At 47.9% G+C, this 23,735-nt stretch overlaps 1 pseudogene; it reads left to right on the plus strand.

Moving 5' to 3' along the window:
* Positions 1-11,967: 11,967 nt before the first annotated feature.
* LOC144124051 (uncharacterized) lies at positions 11,968-23,366 on the plus strand (annotated as a pseudogene).
* The last annotated feature ends 369 nt before the right edge of the window (positions 23,367-23,735 follow it).

Here is a 23,735-nt window from a genome sequence, read left to right on the forward strand (position 1 = left end):
TAGCGCGCCAGGGTGGCTTCGTGGTTAGAGCGCTCGGCTAATGATCCCAGACCGCGGCGGCCACGTTTCGTTGGAGGCGAAACGCAAAAGGCGCATTTGTGCTGTGAGATGTCAGTGCACGTTTAGATCACCAGTTGGTCTAAATTATTCCTGTGCCCTTCACTACGGCACCTGTTACTCTTTTCTTCACTCCCATCTTCCAACTTTCTCTTAAGGCGTTGTTCTGGTGTCCACCGGTGTTTGAGACAATTACTGCGCCATTTCCTTTCCTCAGATCAATTTTCAAGTTTCTCACTTTTTGTCCCAGCCAGCATGCGGTGGCCGTGAACCGGATTTTAACTCGTCGGCCTTAGCGTCAGCCACCAAACGCCGATGCTCTTGAGGCACACCTACGACTCAGTAGAAAATTGCTTTCTGCCATTCATGAGAGCTATTTGTTACAGCTGCACTTTAAGAAAAAAAGGGGTAAAAAGGGTGCATCCTCACGATTTTTGCTATCTGAAGACGCATGGACAAAAAATGACTCTCTTGCATCCATGTGGACGTCGTAAGTCTGTTAAGGAAAAATTCCACCTTTTTCTTTACACTCTTTAAAACCAGCTGTGCTCCCCCTGCGGGAAGACGCCGTACAACAAAGTATGCAACCCGCACCCCCTCCTCTCTCTAAGATGGCCCTCTCCCGAAAGTGGGTTGGCTGGGTTATTTTGAGGAGAATATTTAAGAGCTATGCTGTCTTCGCCTCAGCCGGAACAAGTAGGCGTGAGTCATTTGTGGACACACGCACCTCCCTGCATTGATCATTTTGATCAGTGACTAAAGGACGCTTGCGAAACTGAAACGCGCCTCCTCGCTTCTTCAATGGCCCAGAAGGTGCTAGCACTAAAGCCCGGAAGCGTCTTTCGTTGATGAACACGTACAGTGATCTCCTCCTCCTTTTCGTCTAACATGGTCGGCAAAAATGGCGGACGAGGAGGCTGGGGCACGCGCAGGACATTAATGGGAAAAGGTGCACTGGCCCTTGATCGGCCATGACAACCATCACGCATGCAAACATTATCTTGGCTGCTAAAGATCAAAATAATAACTAATACTCGGTGCTTGTGCTTTCATACTTATGACTGGGTATCGTTTTAAAAGAGCAGTAAGTTGGCAAAGACCAACGACATGATAGGTTCTGTGTCACTCCGTTGACCAATTGCAGCTGTGAACGAAATAAACATTTTAGCGCCTCACTCCAGCAAACACACCAGAGGCATGAAAATTATTTCAGTTTTATCTTCGGCTTATGATAAACCTTTCATTAAGGCAGAAATAAAAGCTTTCAAACAAACTGCTTTGCTTCACAGCTCTATTCGTTAGTGCTGCTCTTAATTTTTTAATAGCGTAAGATAAACACCAGGACGCTTATTTACCCCAGTGCCGTTGCGTATCAGGTGCGCTGCTTTTCGAGCAAACCCTCTTTATGGCACGTGTTTCTTGAGCAAATAAAGCGACGTAATGCTACATGAAATAAGCACTATCCTCTCTCACCAGACTCATGAGACACGAGCCAAATCGTATCGTACACTCGCCAAGAATCTCCTCGATAGTGCTTTGCTCGTTACAGTCGCTCGAGTCTTTAATTTAATATCAACAATTCCAGACTATAAAAAGAAGGGATTCACTGTGATAATGCATACAAGTTATTAAATCGTAAGCTGATGAGCGTGCGATATTGTTTATGTAGTAATTTTATGTTAACTAAAGATATATTGTAATGTAACTCAAATCCCGAATAAATTGCCCTCTCTCTGGAGTAGTATGCCAAGCCGACAACTAGACGTCTCGTGTTCTATTAAAGTCCTTCCGTCCTGCACACTCATATTTCTGCTCCATTTTGTCAAAAACGAGCCTTACTCGCTGATAAATGGGTCATCTTCACCACTAATACTAAGAAGGCCGTAAAACAAAAACTATAGGAAGGAATAATTCAGCAGCTTAGGTGCATTGTGAATGTGAACTGAACGTTCCATATAGTACGTGGGTATATATATATATATATCTATATACATATATATATATATATATATATATATATATATATATATATATATATATATATATATATATATATATATATAATGCTACGCTACTAACTACTCTAGTGGCGCCATACAGCGGCTAAACTACATTGGCAAGCCTTGAGCCATCTCGGGCCTAGATGCTTCGTCTTCATCACCTCTCGTGCTGCCTGCTGCCTTGCGCGTTCGAACGTCTTGCGCGTATATTTAAAGCAAGTAAACCAGCCCTGCTTACGTCAACCGTTTCTCAGTGACAATATATATATATATATATATATATATATATATATATATATATATATATATATATATATATATATATATATATATATATATATATATATATATATGTGTGTGTGTATTGTAAGACGTACAATTGGGGTTTGCTGCCCCAGCGGCCAGTGCCGCCAAAGGAGAGAAAGCTGAAGAAGACGAAGCTGACGCTCTCCAAATCTTGGCTTGGAGCTACGCTATGTCAACAAAGATTTTGCCTGTCCACATTTCTTGTGCGTCTGATTTGCGTCTTTAGATTTGGTGGAGATGCTGCCTGTTCCCACCCTGGAGATACAGACCTTACGGATCTACACCCCTTACCAGCCTCTACACCCCTTACCAGCTTCTACCACGATGACTGGCACCCAGCCCCAGCCTGGCTCCACTGTTCCCGCCACCGCCGTCTGTTCCGGTCCCGTGCGTCAGCTCGACCCTGCGATCTTCAGCGGCACGGACGACACCGACGTCGAAGACTGGCTGGCCTCCTAAGAACGCGTAAGCGCCTATAACAAGTGGGACGACAGCGTCAAGCTGACAAACGTCATCTTTTATCTGACCGACGTCGCCAACTTGTGGTTTCGCGACCACGAAGCCGATTTTGCTACCTGGGCGGCCCTCAAAACAAGTCTTACCGATGTCTTCGGCCGCCCCGCTGTCCGAAAACTTCGTGCCGAACAACGGTTGCGCAGTCGGACCCAGCAGAGCGGCGACAATTTCACAAGCTATATCGAGGATGTCGTTGGTTTATGCAAGCGTCTGAATCCATCCATGAGCGACGCGGACAAAATCAAACACATTCTTAAAGGGATTGAGGACGATGCATTTCAGATGTTAGTGTCCAAAAATCCTCAAAAATTCTCCGACGTCGTTTCTTCGTGTCAGAGCTATGACGAACTCTGGAAACAGCGTCTTTTCACCCGCCGTACCATTTGCCCGGACGACACCCTTTCGAGCTTGGCTGTCGGCGGTCCTGCTCACGATCAGTCGACCGTTCTTCAGCAGATCCAGCAGTTTGTGCGGGAGCAGGTCGAACGGCAGCTATCGCTGGTTACCTGCCAACCCGCTCCAACGCCAACGCTGTCGCCTTCCCTTCACCGTGTCAGTCATCCAGGAGCAGGTTGCAGAGGTCCTGCCGCCCGCTAATCCACCTCCTGTAGTCACTGCGCCGCTGACCTATGATGAAGCTGGCTGTCGTCGGGCCACGACCTCAGCCGGTTGTTCCTGACTATGCGCCACCTTGCACCGTCTTTCTTGACCCGCCGCTCGCTCCTAAAATGCCTCACCCTCACCGGCCTTTGCCTCGCACCGCTCCACGCTCTCTGAATCCGTGGCGCATGCAAGATAACCGCCCGATTTGCTATTCTTGCGGCCTCGCTGGTCATGTGGCCCGTTGGTTCCGCACCCGCGGATTCCGTTCTCACGACTGCGGGCGAGCGCTGACGACGTACGACGTTCCCGTGCCCTCCGCACCTGACTCTTCAAATCTGCCCCAGCATCCCTCTACCTATCGCTCCTACTCCTACCACCGAACCTCCCGGTCGCCGTCTCCTCGCCGCCGTTCGGCCTCTCCTATGCGCAGCCGGTCGCCACCCCTCCAAGCGGAAAACTAGGCGCCGCAGTTCCGGAGGCAAGAACTGCGCCGTCACCGACCGTCTCAAGTCCTATTGCCGCTCCTGTGAACATTCTTGAAGTGCTCGTTGAAGGTGTTCCTGTTCATGCGCTCATTGACGCTGGTGCTGCCGCGTCCATCATTAGCCGCAACTTGTGCCGCGAACTAAATAAAGTGACGACGCTGCTTTCTGAAATTTCCATTCGAACCGCCAGCGCTGACCCGATTCGACCTCTCGCAGCGTGTACCGCTCGCCTCATCATCCAAGGCCTCTCTTACACCATTGAGTTCTTCGTTCTTGCCCGCTCCTCTCACGACATCATCCTCGGTTGGGACTTTCTCTCCGCGCATCACGCAATAATCGACTGTACACGTGCTCAAATTGATTTGTCCCCGCTGTGTGATACTCTTGTGGACGCCTCCCCTGCTACTGCCGCGCATATTCTCGCCACCGACGACACCGACGTGCCGGATTTCTCTTCTGTTCTTGTGCCCCTTACTTTTGCTGCACTCTCTGACGCTACTGTCCTTTTTTCGCCCTCACCCCTTTGTGCGCACCGCAAATCTCTCATGCTCCCGCATGCTGGGCTCACAATTTCTGGTGATTGTAGCGCCCTGTATGTTGCGAACCCGTTGCCTATCCCGACCACTTTATTTCGGGAGAATCGCTTGGCACGGTTGATGTCATCAATCTCGACGACGATTCACCTGTTCCGGATGACCCTCCCGCGTATGACATCAGTGCCCTCACTCCTCTCATCGTCGCAACCGATCAGACCTCACCCGACCGGCTCGCCGGCTCTGCCACCTCTCCAACGCACCCAGCTTGTCGCCTTGCTTCAGCGCTTCCGCGCGTCCTTCGATTCTCATCAAAACACCTTGGGTCGTACAACAGTGGTTCGCCATCATATCGACACTGGAGCACATTGACCTTTGCGCCAGCACCCTTACCGCGTCTCCTCCACTGAGCGCCGCATAATTGATGATCAGGTGAGCGACATGCTACACCGTGGAGGGATCCAGCCCTCTCACAGCCCGTGGGCTTTTCCCGTTGTACTCGTCAAGAAAAAGGACGGTTCCATTAGATTCTGCGTCGACTACCGCCGGCTAAACAAAATTACTCGGAAAGACGTCTACACCCTGCCTCGTATAGATGACGCGCTTGACTGCCTGCAGGGGGCAGAGTACTTTTCTTCGTTAGATCTGCGCTCTGGATACTGGCAGGTGCCAATGGCCGAAGCTGATCGCCCGAAAACAGCCTTCATCACGTCTGATGGGCTGAACAAATTTAATGTGATGCCCTTCGGTCTCTGCAACGCGCCTGCTACTTTCGAGCGCATGATGGACAACATCCTACGCGGGCTGAAATGGCAAACATGCCTCTGCTACTTTGACGATGTTGCCGTATTCTAACCGAATTTTCCGTCTAATCTTCTTCGTCTTGAGTGTGTCCTTCAGTGTCTCAGTGACGCTGGCCTGCAGCTTGATTTGAAGTGTCACTTTGGCGCCCGACAGCTATCTTTGGCCACGTCATGTCCAAGGATGGTGTCCTCCCGGACCCCGCCAAGCTACGAGCAGTTGCTGATTTCCCGAAGCCCACCTCCCTGAAAGAACTTAGAAGCTTTATTGGACTTTGTTCGTATTTCGTCGGTTCGTAAAGACTTTTGCTGCAATTATCGCCCCACTGACACAACTTCTCGCCGGCGGCCACGACTTACCGGCCTGGTCCACAACATGCGACGAAGTTTTTGCCATGCTGCGCCATTTTTTCACCTCCCCTCCGATCTTGCGCCATTTCGACCCTTCCGCCCCTACAGAACTTCACACGGACTCCTGCGGCACCGGTTTGGGTGCCGTTCTTGCTCAGCGGAAACCTGGTTTCAATGAACACGTCGTTCCTTATGCAAGCCGTGCACTCACAAAAACGGAGACTTATTATACGGTCACGGATAAAGAATGTTTGACAATTATTTGGGCGATCACGAAATTTCGCCCTTACTTATATGGGCGCCCGTTCGCTGTCATCACAGATCACCATGCCCTTTGCTGGCTGTCGTCACTCAATGATCCTTCTGGCCGCCTCGCTCGTTGGGCTCTCCGATTACAAGACTACGACATTCAGGTCATTTACCTCTCCGGACGCAAACACTCCGATGCTGACGCCCTATCCCGCTCCCCTGTGTCAACTCGACCAACCCTCTATTTCCAGCCTCACATCTTTCAATACCATTGATATGGCTTCTGGGCAGCGCCAGGATCCTTGGATAGCTTCTATTCTCGATATCTTAGCCAACCGCTCTGCCAGCCCCCCTTCTAGAGCATTCCGTCGTCAAGCCCGTCACTTTGTCGTGCGTGACCAGCTGCTGTACCGTCGCAACTACCTACCTATGGTCGCAAATGGCTGCTCGTGATTCCCCTGCATCTCCGCTCCGCTATTTGTGCCAGTTATCATGATGACCCGCAATGCGCTCATGCCGGTCTGCTGAAAACTTTTACCCGCCTATGTCTTCGGTATTATTGGCGAGGCATGTACCGTTCTGTCCGTCAATACGTCCGCTCTTGCTTCGAATGTCAGCGGCGCAAAGATCTACCACAGCATTCACCGGCTCCTCTGCAACCTTTACCTTGTCCGGCCCGCCCTTTCGACCGTGTTGGAATGGACCTTTATGGCCCACTTCCTAGCACTTCTGCTGGGCACTGTTGGATCATTGTCGCCATATATCATCTCACGCGCTATGCGGAAACTTCCCCGTTACCAGCTGCAAGGGCCTCCGACGTCGCCGGTTTTATACTTCAAAACATCATTCTTCGCCACGGTGCGCCTCAGGAATTGCTCAGCAACCGAGGTCGCGTCTTCTTGTCCGGCGTCCTGGAGGACCTTCTTCGGGAGTGTCACATCGTTCACCATACAACTTCATCTTACCATCGCCAGACGAACGGCATGACCGAGCGCTTTAACCGGACCCTCGACGACATGATGGCCAACTACATTCCATCCGATCACTCCAACTGGGACCGCATTCTACCATTCGTTACCTATGCTTACAATTCTGCAATGCAAGCAACTACTGGTTTTTCCCCGTATTTTCTTCTCTACGTTCGGGAGCCATCTTCAATTATGGACACCATGCTCCCTTACCGCCCACATTCCTCCGAATTTACAGCCGTCTCTCAAGCCGCTGCGCATGCCGAAGAATGCCATCAACTAGACCGTTCTTTTACTGCCCACGATCAGTACCGTCAAAAAAGTGCCGCGCCACTTCTACCTGTCTGCCGCCGGGTTACCTTCCTGACTTCTTAGTTTGGATTTTGGTGTCCTCCTCCAGCCCGGGCCCGTCGACAAAACTGCGAAGCGAATACCACGGCCCCTTCAGCAGTTCAGCAGACATATCCAGGTAACTACCTCGTCGAGCCCCTCACGCTTTCGCCTGATCATCGACGCCGCGGCCACGAAATAGTCCACTTCTTCTGCCTGAAACCCTACTACGACCCCGCTATCATCCCGTGCCCTTAGGCCGCCAGGATGGCGCCTTTTCACCCCGAGAGTATTGTAAGACATACAATTGGGGTTTGCTGCTCTAGCGGCCAGTGCCGCCGAAGGAGAGAAAGCTGAAGAACACGAAGCTGACGCAGTTCAGTTGGCGAAGAACACGAAGCTGAAGCTCTCGAGCTCTTGGCTTGGAGCTACGCTGTGTCAACGAAGATTTTGCCTTTCCACATTTCTTGTGCGTCTGATTTGCGTCTTTACATAAGATATATTTATCTATAAAAAGCAAACCTTAAAGAATACCGATTGTAATAGTGAGTGCTGAACAAACTGGTACAGGTTTCGTTTATAAAAGTGCACAAGTTACCTTACATACCTAGAACCACTAATGTAGTTTGAATGCACCCTGAACTCTGCTCAATGCAGCTTCTAACCATCTCTTGCACATTTTTAGCCATTTGTGGCCGCATACGCATTCCATCACGTATCCAGCTGCGCCGAACTACAGCAACAGCATCTCCTTCGCCAGGAAACTTGACAATGGTTTTGAAGAAGAAAATAATATACATTAGTGAAACTTTCATGATTCGCCTCTTTACAAATGATATGCCCTCAGTGGCAAGCGTAAGAAATTACACTGATAACTGAAGATGCATAGTAGTCTCATAGCAGTCATTCATATGAAATGACTGTCACCTTTCTGAACCAATGAAATGAATCCAATATGGAACGAGATGTGAAAATGCAACATACAAGCAACTGCAAAAAAATTTGTGGAGTGGTATATTTAGCTAGAGCAAGAAACATCCTCGCTTAGGCAAAAGGGAAGGACTATTGGTTATGGTTGCCACAATGACATTACAAACATTCATGTAGCCTTTGCTGACTTCACACATCCTTCCCTGTCCGCTTGCTCAACTCCGTGCAACAAAACAATCATAATCATAATTAAAACCACTGGTTTTTAAACTAATTTAATTGCAGTGCATCAATCCAATCATTTAGTTTCAGTTCCATTCTTTCTTCGTAATAATAGCAAATCCTTTTACAAGCATAGTTTAGAGTAAAACAACCGTAGGTACATTAAATATTGATATAGCAACTGTAAGGGCTCACAGATATGCCGAGATATACTCCAAGTATCTGTTAGAATAACATATTTTATCAGTGGGGAAAGACATCAAGGCATCCCTAGGAAATATTTGCCGAAAAAAACCAGCTGTTGTATAATAAATACGAAATAAAGTCGACCAAATTGTCATACAAAGAGAAAAGTCTATACCATATTTATAAGCTGCACTGCCGGCTGAGATTTGCCCTTATTAGTAAACATGGCTTCACTGATTTTTCTCCCAAAAAGAGGCATATCCAGAACAGTAAAAAACAATTATAAATGAGACACTAGGACAACAATATTCACAGATGACACGGATTTCTTCCGACTAAGACACGCTGTGCAAACTTTAATGCGGGGGCTATATTTGAAATGCCTCCGTACATCTCCAAATGCAGCTTAAATGGTCTTAAACGGTATGCCCCAGAAGTCGTAACATAGGTGTGTTTGTGTGTGTGTGAAGGATGCCAACAGTCACCGAAACAAAGGTGCATCGGGGAACGTTTATTTTTTTAAGATTATTTGCAGTGCTGAGAATAACACTTCGATTAATATGTCGCTTAAAAAAAAGTACTTACAAAGCAGCAGCAAAAGAAATATGCCGCCGGTGGGATCTGAAGCCACGACCTCCGAATATAGCATTCGGTGCGTCCGGATATTCGGTGACTGTTGGCTTCCTTCATGTTAGTCAAACGAGCCCCTCATTTCCCTTACCTTGTCTACTAATATATATTTATATATACGGTCGCGCGGCCGCCCAAGCGGGTCAAGAATTCCCGCCAAACAGCACAAATGGCAAAGGCCCTTGGGAAGCCGGGGCGGCGCTGCGACAGAATGACAATGATTAGTCACCCAGCCTCCTCTCTGTTGCCTGAGGCGGGAGAAAGGGAAAGAGGAGAACAGCGCGTGTTGTCGGCAACAGCCGCGCAAAGACAACGGCGGGAAGCCGGGATTCCCACAAAACGTAAAACTGGATGCAGACTACTTGCGAGAGAACGATACCAGGGTCGGAACAACGCTTAGGTATGCGAGTGTAAATACAAGATATCGCGAGCACGGATGAATGCACAAAATGTAAAATGACTTCTGGACCAGGTCGTTCATTGCCTGGACTGCGACCTCGTTTCCCTTGTGCGACATCATGCGTGCGAACCAAGACTAGAAACAAACGGCCACGGGAAACGGCCTCGGAGCAGCGTGTGAAATATATTTTGACATAACACACGTTTTACATCTAAATACATTTAACTGTAAAATATGTTCACATTTAAAACAAAAAAGAAAGCTCTACAGCATACAACTCGCCGCTGCCACCAAAAGGGAGACAGTGAAGCACAGGACGCGGCGCAACCAGCTGAAGACCAACCGCCTCCTCCTGGTTGGGTCTCTCACTTCGGCAGATCCAGCTTAGTGTCCAAATCCGGCACTTCCAGGGCACTCCACGAAATCCGGCGTCCCATGCTATGTCGTTTGCGCTGGCCCTGCGTCCATGTTCGCAGGCACTAGTTAGAAAACTAAATGGAGCATCAACGTCTTCTATATACGTGAAGAGAAGACCATCATAGCGAGAGACCTTAAGGCGCCGACAAGCTTTATGAAAAGTGAAAAGCGCAAAACGCAGGTGACTGGTATCTTTGGTGAGTTTGGGAGTGTCAATAAAAGCGCAAGAATACGCTTAGCAAACCACCTTCATCCAACTTTCGTAGGATAAATGAAAAGTGTGACCGCTAAAAATAAATCCACAAACCCTCCATACTCTATGCACGGGTCATTTTACATTCATAACTGAATACCACCCTTAATATCTCATAAAAACAGAAGTTATGTGCTCTCTTCTTGAAACATCATTCATGGGATCTATGTTTTGCAATACTAATAATGGGATCATGTAAAGCGATATCCAAAAGTAGAACACAGCTTGCATATGTATACAACCACTGGCGGTCACATATCCTTGTGAGGTGCCTGTTCACAGTCCTCCCTAGGCGCTGCAATTTCATGGTATATACGCCATCTTTCGATAGGCGTAGACACAAAGCAAATTACTTTGTCGCATTATTATTACTACAGAACATAGCTGCGATGTACCATGTTTCAAGAAGAGTGATTGAGTAAACGTTCAATAAATCTTTACTCACTCCTCATGAAAGACCGTTCATCAGATCTATGTTCTGCAGTACTAATACTGGTTACTCACTCTTCTTGAAACATCGTACATAAGTTCTGCAGTACTAATAATAGGCCAGAGTAATTTGCTTTGTGTCTACGCCCATTGAAAAATGACATACATCTGATTGTCATGCATCAGGAATTTACAGCGCTGAGGGAGGACTGTGATCAGACACCTCACAATGATTGACCGCCCTCGGTTTAATACAGATGAAAGCTATGTTCCCCTTTTGTATACCGATTTGTTTCTTCAGACATTGTCGCTGCTCTTGCAACAGGCTGAGGGTCTGTTCAGACAGCATAATGTTGCGCATATATTTGTCAGATTCAGTGCATTGTGCGCTATGCATTTTGCGGCTACGAAAATTATCGTGGACAGAGCCGAGAAAAAAGGACGAGGCAAAGCGCAAACTTGAAATGAGATCCATCTGCTCCACGGACCAAGTGTGCGCTTCATTGGAGAGCGTGATGGCTACGTCCCTTGTCCCCCCGTTTCTTCCCGCCTTTGTCCAAGTTTTTTTTTTTGCGCGGTCAGTCACCAACTATAGCCCACATGCCCGTGTTAACTACATTCAGCACATTTTGCCAGTAAAATAACTCAAAGGGCTATTACGATATTCGGCAATGCCAAATTCAGCGCAGTTGTGGAGGGGTGTTTTCTGACATGTTTACACAAGGACCGTGCACATTACTCGCTGCAGCATGTCTTCGCGGTGGTGGCGCACAGCAGAAGCGGACAGGCACCAAAGCGGTATGTTGCCCCCCGGTGGAGCACGGATCACGCGACCACTCCACACGTCCTGCCTCAAGGACGCTTTTTGAGGAAGAGACCCGGGATCCTGTTAACCGCTCGTTTCTGGGTTGAGCATCGGTGGCGGTGATGATGTAACCGTGAGAGAACGAGGAGGAAGGCATCACCGCCGCGTATCCGCCAAACAGGCCATTAGAAGCCGCGCTGTAAAAATTAAAGCGCAGCCCCGTACATACGCGTTCTTCACGCTCGATGATGATGGACCGCGATGAAGGCGCGGAGGAGGGCGCTGCGCCCCCTGCTTGCACCAGCTGCACAACGGACCACGTATGGATGTCAGTGGGGCGGGTGATGGGGGCGCCTTTAAAGTCGTACAGCTGTCCAGTTGGAGGCGTCATGACTCCCGCGTAGAAGTAGCGGTGGTACCGAGGGTCGCAGTAAGCAGCCAGTTCCTCCCCCGAAGGCACAGAGGGCGTCGGCTTGGTCGCAGTAGCTGCCATAAGGATGCCGAACCTCAGGAGCGAACGAAGACCAAGCTATAGCACCGGCTGCATCAAGGAAGGCGTACAAAAGGACCTTGGTGACCGTTTAGGTACGGCGCGTGTACGTACCTCGCGTCGCGCTCGTCTTCATCTTCCTTTCGACACTGCCCGGTGCATCTGTCGCTATGCAATAACGGTGATGGACGGTGCACCGGTCGAAATTGAATATCATATACCTGTAGCGTATCGCGTTTGCCGCATTCGCATTACATCGTAATATCCCTTTAGCGGGATACTTGTATATAGCTATAGATGTATTGGACTGCTCATATATTGCAGAATCAGCATTTTCTGGGATTCAGCGCCTAAAGGCGGTCTTTCTTAGGTGCTGTTCCAAGGCTTATTTTTCCATTCTGTCAAAATACTAAGGAGGCTATTTCAAACCTAATTTTCGCAATTAAGGTTGCTGTAGACCTTGTGGATATGGCCGGCAGGCGTTGCCAGCGTCGGTTCCAAGCTATCCGCGATGTACTGTAGCGTTAATGTGAGTCAGTTTTAATTTTTACTGAAAGCGCACTAAAGGCGGGAAGAAAGACGAAAGTATGACACGAACGAGCAGTGACAACAAGCGCTGAACAAGCTATGTGGCGCATGAGTGATTTGCATATTCATGTTTGCCTATGGTAAAACAGCATATCTTTGAGGTAAAAAAAGGCGGAGAGACAATGGACGACTTTGGCGAAGCGAAGAGTATATACGTAGAAGCTCGGACTTCCCGGAATCGGCACAAAGGGTGAACAACATACAAGTCCCTATTGCGACATTATCGCGGCGCGCATAGAGCTACGTGTCCAGCATTGAAGCAGCAATGACTTCGCAGTGAAAATAATAACATCCAAGGCATGTCCTTGGGAAATCTTGAAAGGATATGCGGATATCCCTAGGACGTGCTGAGAAACTCTCTAGGACATCCCTCGCATATCTTTTTGACCGCATTTTCTGTATCCCATGGAGGTCCGCAGGAAATCCTAGTGGATATTCATAGATCTTGATGAGGACATTAGTCGACTAAGAAATGTCCCAGAAGATTTTTACAGGACTTGAAGAGAACATATTGGCCCTTTTTATGGAGTGGTATGGGATGTCCATGGGAATTTTTACTGGACTCTACAGGGACATAGTCGTAAATGATCCTTCTAGACAAACAGGTGTTTTTTCCGGCAGCTCGGAGGCATTAAAGGCGCCCAAGGCTACCCAGGAAGACAAAGTAGTCTGGGCGGTTAAAAGGAAATAGAAATAATGTTGCCTTACCTGCACCACTCGAAGAACAATGGGTTTCCAGAAAAACAGGACAAAGCACATTTACAAATATACCATGTCGGAAGGCTGCTTCAGTCACTAGAAATGCAAGATAGTTGCATGCAAAACTGGCACACATGAGTACATATCTTTTCCAGCAGTCATAATTCTTTTCATAGAAGTGTACTGTTGATAGCAGACTTCCAGTAAACTTTGAGGTATATACACCACGCTGAACAGAGACAGCTTCAACATCAAATATAGATTTATGTTAGAAATTACAAAATTCTCAATCAATCTTACAGACATATATTCTGATAGAAGCCTTTGCACATAACTTGTGCACTTTCATTACGAGTAACCAGTCATTTTGTAAACTGCACAAGGATATTTCCACAGAAACAGATTTCAAGACAGCATATATATAACAATATTGTGAACAAGACTAGCGTCTGAAATCTTACCGAAATAAAATTGTAAGAAAATATGTATAAACCTAGTTCACCTTGGCATTGAAAAGGGGTACATAGATTGTGCACACATCATAAGGGCCCTTGTTTCATTGGCAGTGATCCACACGCTTGTGATGTAAATAAATGCATCAACAGTTCACAAGAGGCGCAAAGGACTAGTTTCACGCATCACAATGACACTGTTTTCATGTCAACAGCATAAGGCTAGCTGCCACAAAAAGAATTGATCTGGCTAGGAGTGGGGCGCCCACGGTAAAGAGAGGGCCGAAAGACAGCAACACTTTTTCTGGCTAGCAAAAGCAGACCAAAATCTGTGCATACCTTGTGAGAGAAGTAAATTTTACGGCATACGTAATTTCAAGATGTAGCAGCTATATTTCCTCTTGTGATATGCCAAAATGTGACATTCCTGGCGTATTTCAAAAGCCTAGCAGCAAATGTGCAAGAAAAGGACAACATTGAAAATACAATGCTAAAAACACATCAACTGAATAAAAACTGAATTAAATTATCTGAAATAAAAACAATCGATACAACTACGAACACAGCGACGAAGGACATTCAAAGGAAACCTTTCAGCTAATGGCATCGACCAGTTCTGATGGTGTCGTGATTAATACCCCCCACATGAAATCGCAGGTAACTGCATGTAGCTCGGTGGCGGTAAATGGGAATAATGGGAATGATTCGAGATATGGTCGACACCGTTGATTGGAGGGCCTTCATCGAAGGCTATATACGACTGCAATCTTGACTAGCATCATGCATAAAAATAAGAAAGGCTTTACAGAACACTTGCAAGAGCTGGCACGCTTTTAGTATTCAGGTGTGGGACATTTGCTAGTTTGGGGCAGCCATAAAAGTTTAGAAACAAGCCTTAACCTGATCCACTAATAGGAAAACAGGCTATGGTGCGGCACAAGGTGATGAACACACACTGTGCAGTACAAATTGTGTTATACTGCCAGTGATCTTGGCAGTCTGTTAGGAAGCACAAGAAACCGCTGCAAAACAAGGAGACAAATGTGGAAAAAAATTCAAAAGAAGCAGTTTATCACGTTTTGAAAAAATAAACAATAAGTAGAAAGTAATCAGTACACTGTGGGGCACTCAAGAAAATGTGCAAAGCACAAGGAAACAATAATGCAAAAAATTCAAAAGAAGCAGTTTACCACGTTTTAAAGTAAACAATAAGTACAAAATAATCAGTACACTGTGGGGCGCCCAAGAAAATGTGCAAAGCAAGATTGTTTGCAAAACATTGTCCAAAACAAATGGCATACAACATGGAAAACACTCGGCTAAATTTACAGGTCAGAATAGTCACTGTCCGCTGGTATATCAAGCAGCCTGTGAGATGTTCCCTCCAGGATTCTTGCTTCTCCCAGGTCAGTTGGAAGTGCTGTTTCGTCAGTGGTTCTTCAGGTTAATATCAACATTTGCATGAGGCCAATGCTATAAGTATTTAGCTGTGTTTCAACAAAGTAAATTTAAAATACAATTTTCGACTTGACATATTAATTATGTAATCGTGTTTTAAATCAGAGAATTTCTGCATTTTCATTCCAATACAAAATCCTGAAAGGGGCATGAGACACATTTTTCACATGGCTTCACCTTGAGTTTACATGCTTTTGTGAACAATTATTGGCCAATGACATGCCGCCAATGATTTAAATGCTAATGAATATATATTTTTAATTTGTACCAAATTAGGTATTCTGTACCTGTACCACTATGTGTCAGGTGAAGAATAGATTGCGTAGTGCATCCACTGTCACCTGTTCCGCCACTGGCATGTGCCGACTCTACGCTGTGCCTGAAGATGACGAAGTTGTCCCACACTCTTGGTGCTCGATACACCTGAGCAAAGTGCAAGATCTCACACCGCGTCTCCAAGGACACATAATAAATGGACCGCTACAATTGCAATGGATGAGCCTTATTAGCTGTAAACTGGACACATCACCATCATCATCAAGCTGACTACACCCACTGCAGGGCAAATGCCCCTCCAAGTCTCTCGAATTAACCCTGTCCTTTTCCAGCTGCGCCCACCCTATGCCAGCCAACTTCTTAATCTCATCCGCTCATCTAACCTTCTGCTGCCTCCTGCTACACTTGCTTTCTCTTGGACACAGAGTCCCACAAAACATAGCATAACGCCTGTCTCTCCGTTGTGTGTTAAAGCATTAACGGACTGGCAATGAAGAAAAGCAGGCAGTAATACTAGCATTTGCAAGTTTTGGTGCCAGCTCACTAGATTTATATCCATACCTGCCGTTATCTCGGAGTTTAAGTGTCTTGCGCTCCATTCTTTCTTTTTCGTGTCGCAACCATGACTTTGTACACTTTCTCTATTTCAGCCACTGTTCCTTCACAAGTAGTTCTGCTTGTTAAGACATCTAAAATAGTAAGGAAGACGTGCTTCACTTTCCTGTTACACGACATTCTTCCTGCACAATGATAGCGAATGGCTTGAGAGCACCTGCTTGTCTTGAATATTACCTAAATTGTAGATAATTTTCATAACATCATCTAGTTTGTAGCATCAGGACAGAAAATACATTTTTGAAATGAGTGCTACCCTCATTTAAACTGATACATGGAAATATAAGGTAAAAAAATCAAGTTTAAGCTATATGCATGAATTTCCCACATTACTGTATAAGATTTATTTACAGACGGAGTGAAACAATCATATCCAAGTCTGCACAGTCTGCACAGGCGTCAGGGAAGATGAGCCAACTGCTGAAAGTGGTTTGCCATATAGCTGTCTACCTGGTCATGGCGAATAACGAAAGAATGCAAATCTGACCTTTGTACTGTCTTGTGAACCGTCGATAAAATTCGGTTTTCCCTATATCAGTCATGGCATGCAAGCAGAAGAAAATTATTGCTTGTGTTACGGCTGCCTAAAGCTATCATATTTTGTTTGCTATGCATTTGATAACTGTTAAATAAGGTTATCTTTAATAATGCATATCCTGTTAACTTAAGGCACCCGTTCCTCACAAATGCAACTTGCAGTTTTCTATCAACCTTCAGGGCTCATAAAAGCAGTTATGCTGTACCGTCATTTTGAATTTCTGACAGCTTGGGAGTGACAAATTCTTTTACGAATCAGCAAATTTATTACATGTGTATGGTCATACTTAGCATTATTTCGCCGCGTGCTGTTTCCCTGAAGTGGCGCTCGCCTTTTCCTCCCTATCAACTGTAGTGCATAGCCACTTGATCAGCAAGCAGGTCCTTCAGGACTCTCCTTGTAGCATCAACGATGCCAGTTCCCCCTAATTTCTTCCATCGTATCTTCTGCAAAAAAGTGCATCATAGTGAGTAGACGGAGTTTACACTGACAAGAAAAAGCCTGCATAAGAAAAACACTACCAAGCACCCACTTACAAATCAATGTTCCAAGCCTTCCTTTAGTAAATTTCCGTTATCCAGGTATTTATACTGTATAAAATCTCGCCACACAAGCAGTTTCATTTTTCTGAGTCAAATATGAAGTGGTTTTGGCTCTTGTGCTTACATGATGGCCAGAGCTTTAGATGCTGTGCCATGCTAGCCACAGCTTTCTAGAGAAATATATTTCTTAAATAGGAATTGTGTCCAAGAGAACATATTCATGTCATGCAGTTATTCGTTTTTAATTTAAAACTACAACAACTACTACTTAAATTACAAAATTTAAAGTGTAAATGACAGGATAAAAAAAAACTAAAAATTGAGTCAGGAGTTTATCGTTTTAATCATCTCTTTCTTTCACCCCCTTCTACACACTTTCCCCATGACACAGTCCACGTGTCTATTCTTTAGAATGCCAAGGCTTTAGAGGAATCTCATAGGCAACAATCCAACTCAGCAACGTTGAGTAGTGACCTAGTCTGCAGTATTTCTGGATTTGAAAAAGTAGTTGCTAAAAAAAATTAACTTTATTGACTGGGTTCATGTATAGAGAGTTAGGAAAATGAAATCACACTGAGAAACAGCAATATAGGATGTTTCCAACCCGGTACCATTGAAGCAGGTCTTTTCTGGTCTTAAAATAATGTGCACGAAATGCACAGCGGCTGCCAATGCCACTGCCAAACCACTGTTTTTGTATGCTGCAAACAGACGAGTAATGGGTACCTTCTTAAAAATATTTCAACGCAATGTTTCTTAATGTGATCCCCAACTTTATATTTATGAAACCAAAAATGAGAAGAATTCTTAGTTTGCTGCTCTCACCTAGGACACGTCCTTTTTAAAACCTTGGTTCAGCTTGGTATAACAGCAGGTATGCAAAGGTTCACGCAATAATATATTGTGTGTACGCATCTAATACTACATTTTTACATTCTTTTAATTGCCTGAAATGCACTGAAATTGCAGATCCTTACAATTTAGCAGTTCACAGGCTGCAAAGGGCATTTTGGTAGGTGTTGGTGGCGTTGGAAGACTGTATGGCTCAACAGACTCATCTGAGCTGCTATCGAACTGTTGTTGTTGTTGTTTGCCTATCCAAAGATGGCACATACCCACACTGGGGTTCCGCTTTTTGTTCCTCCTCCTTGGCTCGTCAGGGTCTGTATCTAAGCTCGATGTGAGCTCTGCTTTGGAGAGCTTAGTTCTTGCTTCTTTATAATTATCTAGAAAAATATAAGTGTAAGAAATACAATTGGGGTTTGCTGCTCCAGCGGCCAGTGCAGCCGAAGGAGAGAAAGCTGAAGAAGACGAAGCTGACACAGCTCAGTGTGCGAAGAAGACGAAGCTGACGCTCTTGAACTCTTGGCTTGGAGCAACGCTGTGTCAACAAAGATTTTGCCTGTCCACATTTCTTGTGCGTCTGATTTTCGTCTTTACATTTGGTGGAGGTGCTGCTTGTTCCCACCCTGGAGCTACAGACCTGAAGATATACACACCTTACCAGCTTCTACCACGAAGACTACCACACAGCTCCAGCCTGGCTCCACTGTTCCCGCCACCGTCGTCTGTTCCGGTCCCGCGCGTCAGCTCGACCCTCCGATCTTCAGCGGCACGGACGACACCGAAGTCGAAGACTGGCTCGCCTCCTATGAACGCGTAAGCGCCTATAACAAGTGGGACGACAGCGTCAAGCTGATAAACGTCATCTTTTATCTGACCGACGTCGCCAACTTGTGGTTTCGCAACCACGAAGTCGATTTTTCTACCTGGGCGGCCCTCTAAACAAGTCTTACCGATGTCTTCGGCCGCTCAGCTGTCCGAAAACTTCGTGCCGAACAACGGTTGCCCAGTCGGACCCAGCAGAGCGGCGAGAATTTCACAAGCTATATCGAGGATGTCGTTGATTTATGCAAGCGTCTGAATCCATCCATGAGCGACGCGGACAAAATCAAACACATTCTTAAAGGGATTGAGGACGATGCATTTCAGATGTTAGTGTCCAAAAATACTCAAACCATCTCCGACGTCGTTTCTTTGTGTCAGAGCTATGACGAGCTCCGGAAACAGCGTCTTGTCACCCGCCGTACCATTTGCCCAGACGACACCCTTTTGAGCTTGGCTGTCGGCGGTCCTGCTCACGATCAGTCGACCCTTCTTCAGCAGATCCAGCAGTTTGTGCGGGAGGAGGTCGCCCGCCAGCTATCGCTGGTTACCTGCCCACCCGCTTCAACGCCAACGCTCTCGCATTCCCTTCAGCGTATCATCCAGGATCAGGTTGCAGAGGTCCTGCCGCCCGCTAATCCACCTCCTGTAGTCACTGCACCGCTGACCTATGCTGAAGCTGTTGTCCGGCCGCGACCTCAGCCGGTTGTTCCTGCCTATGCGCCACCTTGCACCGTCTTTCTTGACCCGCTGCTCGCTCCTACAATGCCTCACCCTCACCGGCCTTTGCCTCGCACCGTTCCACGCCCTCTGAATTCTTGGCGCACGCAAGATAACCGCCCGATTTGCTATACTTGCGGCCTCGCTGGTCATGTGGCCCGTTGGTGCCGCACCTGCGGATCCCGTTCTCTCGACTACGGGCGAGCGCCGACGTACGATGTTCCCGCGCCCTCCGCACCTGACTCTTCACATCTGCCCCAGCATCCCTCTACCTATCGCTCCTACTCCTACCACCGAACCTCCCGGTAGCCGTCTCCTCGCCGCCGTTAGGCCTCTCATATGCGCCGCCGGTCGCCACCCCTCCAAGCGGAAAACTAGGCGCCGCAGTTCCGGAGGCAAGAACTGCGCCGTCACCGACCGTCTCAAGTCCTATTGGCGCTCCTGTGAACATTCTTGAAGTGCTGGTTGAAGGTGTTCCTGTTCATGCGCTCATTGACGCTGGTTATGCAGTGCCCATCATTAGCCGCAACTTGTGCCGCAAACTAAATAGTGACGACGCCGCTTTCTGAAATTTTCCTTCGAACCGCCAGCGCTGACCCCATTCGACCACTCGCAGTGTACACCGCTCGCCTCATCATCCAAGGCCTCGCCTACACCATTCAGTTCTTCGTTCTTGCCCGCTCCTTCACGACATCATCCTCGATTGGGACTTTCTGTGCGCGCATCACGCAATCATCGACTGTGCACGTGCTGAAATTGATCTGTCGCCGCTGTGTGATGCTCTCGTCGACGCCTCCCCTGCTACTGCCGACGCATATTCTCGCCACTCACGACACCGACGTGCCGGCTTTCTCTTCTGTTTTTGTGCCTCTTACTCTTGCTGCACTCTCTGACGCTATTTTTCTTTTTTCGCCCTCACCCCTTTGTGCGCACCGCAAATCTCTCATGCTCCCGCATGCTGTGCTCACAACATCTGGTGGTTGTAGCGCCCTGTACGTTGCGAACCCGTTGCCTATCCCGACCACTTTATTTCGGGGAGAATCGCTTGGCACGGTTGATGTCATCGATCTCGACGACGCTTCACTTGTTCCGGATGACCCTCCCGCGTATGACATCAGTGCCCTCACTCCTCTCATCGTCGCAACCGATCAGACCTCACCCGACCAGCTCGCCGATTCCGTCGATGCCGCTCTGCCACCTCTCCAACGCGCCCAGCTTGTCGCCTTGCTTTCGCGCTTCCGCGCGTCCTTCGATTCTCAAGACACCTTGGGTCGTGCAACAGCGGTTCGCCATCATATCGACACTGGAACACATCGACCTTTGCGCCAGCGCCCTTACCGCGACTCCTCCACTGAGCGCCGCATAATTGATGATCAGATGAGCGATATGCTACACCGTGGAGTGATCCAGCCCTCTCACAGCCCGTGGGCTTTTCCCGTTGTACTCGTCAAGAAAAAGGACGGTTCCATTAGATTCTGCGTCGACTACCGCCGGCTAAACAAAATTACTCGGAAAGACGTCTACCCCCTGCCTCGTATAGATGACGCGCTTGACTGCCTGCAGGGGGCAGAGTACTTTTCTTCGTTAGATCTGCGCTATGGATACTGGCAGGTGCCAATGGCCGAAGCTGATCGCCCGAAAACAGCTTTCATCACGTCTGATGGGCTGTAAAAATTTAATGTGGTGCCCTTCGGTCTCTGCAACGCGCCTGCAACTTTCGAGCGCATGATGGACAACATCCTACGCGGGCTGAAATGGCAAACATGCCTCTGCTACTTGGACGATGTTGTCGTATTCTACCCGGATTTTCCGTCTCTTCTTCTTCGTCTTGAGAGTGTCCTTGAGTGTCTCAGTGACGCTGGCCTGCAGCTTGATTTGAAGTGTCACTTTGGCGCCCGACAGCTATCTTTGGCCACGTCATGTCCAAGGATGGTGTCCTCCCGGACCCCGCCAAGCTACGAGCAGTTGCTGATTTCCCGAAGCCCACCTCCCTGAAAGAACTTAGAAGCTTTATTGGACTTTGTTCGTATTTCGTCGGTTCGTAAAGACTTTTGCTGCAATTATCGCCCCACTGACACAACTTCTCGCCGGCGGCCACGACTTACCGGCCTGGTCCACTACATGCGACGAAGTTTTTGCCATGCTGCGCCATTTTTTCACCTCCCCTCCGATCTTGCGCCATTTCGACCCTTCCGCCCCTACAGAACTCCACACGGACTCCTGCGGCATCGGTTTGGGTGGCGTTCTTGCTCAGCGGAAACCTGGATTCAATGAGCACGTCGTTCCTGATGCAAGCCGTGCACTCACAAAAGCGGAGACTTATTATTCCGTCACGGATAAAGAATGTTTGGCAATTATTTGGGCGATCACGAAATTTCGCCCTTACTTATATGGGCGCCCGTTCGCTGTCATCACAGATCACCATGCCCTTTGCTGGCTGTCGTCACTCAATGATCCTTCTGGCTGCCTCGCTCGTTGGGCTCTCCGATTACAAGACTACGACATTCAGGTCATTTACCGCTCCGGACGCAAACACTCCGATGCTGACGCCCTATCCCGCTCCCATGTGTCCTCTGAACTCGCCCAACCCTCTATTTCCAGCCTCACATCTTCTTTCAATCCCATTGATATGGCTTCTGAGCAGCGCCAGGATCCTTGGATAGCTTCTATTCTCGATATCTTAGCCAACCGCTCTGCCAGCCCCCCTTCTAGAGCATTCCGTCGTCAAGCCCGTCACTTTGTCGTGCGTGACCAGCTGCTGTACCGTCGCAACTACCTGCCTATGGTCGCAAATGGCTGCTCGTGATTCCCCGGCATCTCCGCTCCGCTATTTGTGCCAGTTATCATGATGACCCGCAATGCGCTCATGCCGGTCTGCTGAAAACTTTTACCCGCCTACGTCTTCGGTATTATTGGCGAGGCATGTACCGTTCTGTCCGTCAGTACGTCCGCTCTTGCTTCGAATGTCAGCGGCGCAAGGATCTACCACAGCACTCACCGGCTCCTCTGCAACCTTTACCTTGTCCGGCCCGCCCTTTCGACCGTGTTGGAATGGACCTTTATGGCCCACTTCCTAGCACTTCTTCTGGGCACCGTTGGATCATTGTCGCCATATATCATCTCACGCGCTATGCTGAAACTTCCCCGTTACCAGCTGCAACGGCCTCCGACGTCGCCGGTTTTATACTTCAAAACATCATTCTTCGCCACGGTGCGCCTCAGGAATTGCTCAGCGACCGAGGTCGCGTCTTCTTGTCCGGCGTCCTGGAGGACCTTCTTCGGGAGTGTCACATCGTTCACCATACAACTTCATCTTACCGTCGTCAGACGAACGGCATGACCGAGCGCTTTAACCGGACCCTCGACGACATGATGGCCAAGTACATTCCATCCGATCGCTCCAACTGGGACCGCATTCTACCATTCGTTACCTATGCTTACAATTCTGCAATGCAAGCAACTACTGGTTTTTCCCCGTATTTTCTTCTCTACGTTCGGGAGCCATCTTCAATTATGGACACCATGCTCCCTTACCGCCCAGATTCCTCCGAATTTACAGCCATCTCTCAAGCCGCTGCGCATGCCGAAGAATGCCATCAACTCGACCGTTCTTTTACTGCCCACGATCAGTACCGTCAAAAAAGTGCCGCGCCACTTCTACCTGTCTGCCGCCGGGTTACCTTCCTGACTTCTTAGTTTGGCTTTTGGTGCCCTCCTCCAGCCCGGGCCCTTCGACAAAACTGCGAAGCAAATACCACGGCCCCTTCAGCAGTTCAGCAGGCATCTCCAGGTAACTACCTCGTCGAGCCCCTCACGCTTTCGCCTGATCATCGACGCCGCGGCCGCGAAATAGTCCACTTCTTCTGCCTTAAACCCTACTACGACCCCGCTATCATCCCGTGCCCTTAGGCCGCCAGTTGTATTTTCACCCCGGGGGTATTGTAAGACATGCAATTGGGGTTTGCTGCTCCAGCGGCCAGTGCAGCCGAAGGAGAGAAAGCTGAAGAACACGAAGCTGACGCAGTTCAGTTGGCGAAGAACACGAAGCTGAAGCTCTCGAACTCTTGGCTTGGAGCTACGCTGTGTCAACGAAGATTTTGCCTTTCCACATTTCTTGTGCGTCTGATTTGCGTCTTTACATAAGATATATTTATCTATAAAAAGCAAACCTTAAAGAATACCGATTGTAATAGTGAGTGCTGAACAAACTGGTACAGGTTTC

This window comes from Amblyomma americanum, chromosome 3 (genome assembly GCF_052857255.1).
Source record: "Amblyomma americanum isolate KBUSLIRL-KWMA chromosome 3, ASM5285725v1, whole genome shotgun sequence".
Taxonomy (NCBI): domain Eukaryota; kingdom Metazoa; phylum Arthropoda; class Arachnida; order Ixodida; family Ixodidae; genus Amblyomma; species Amblyomma americanum.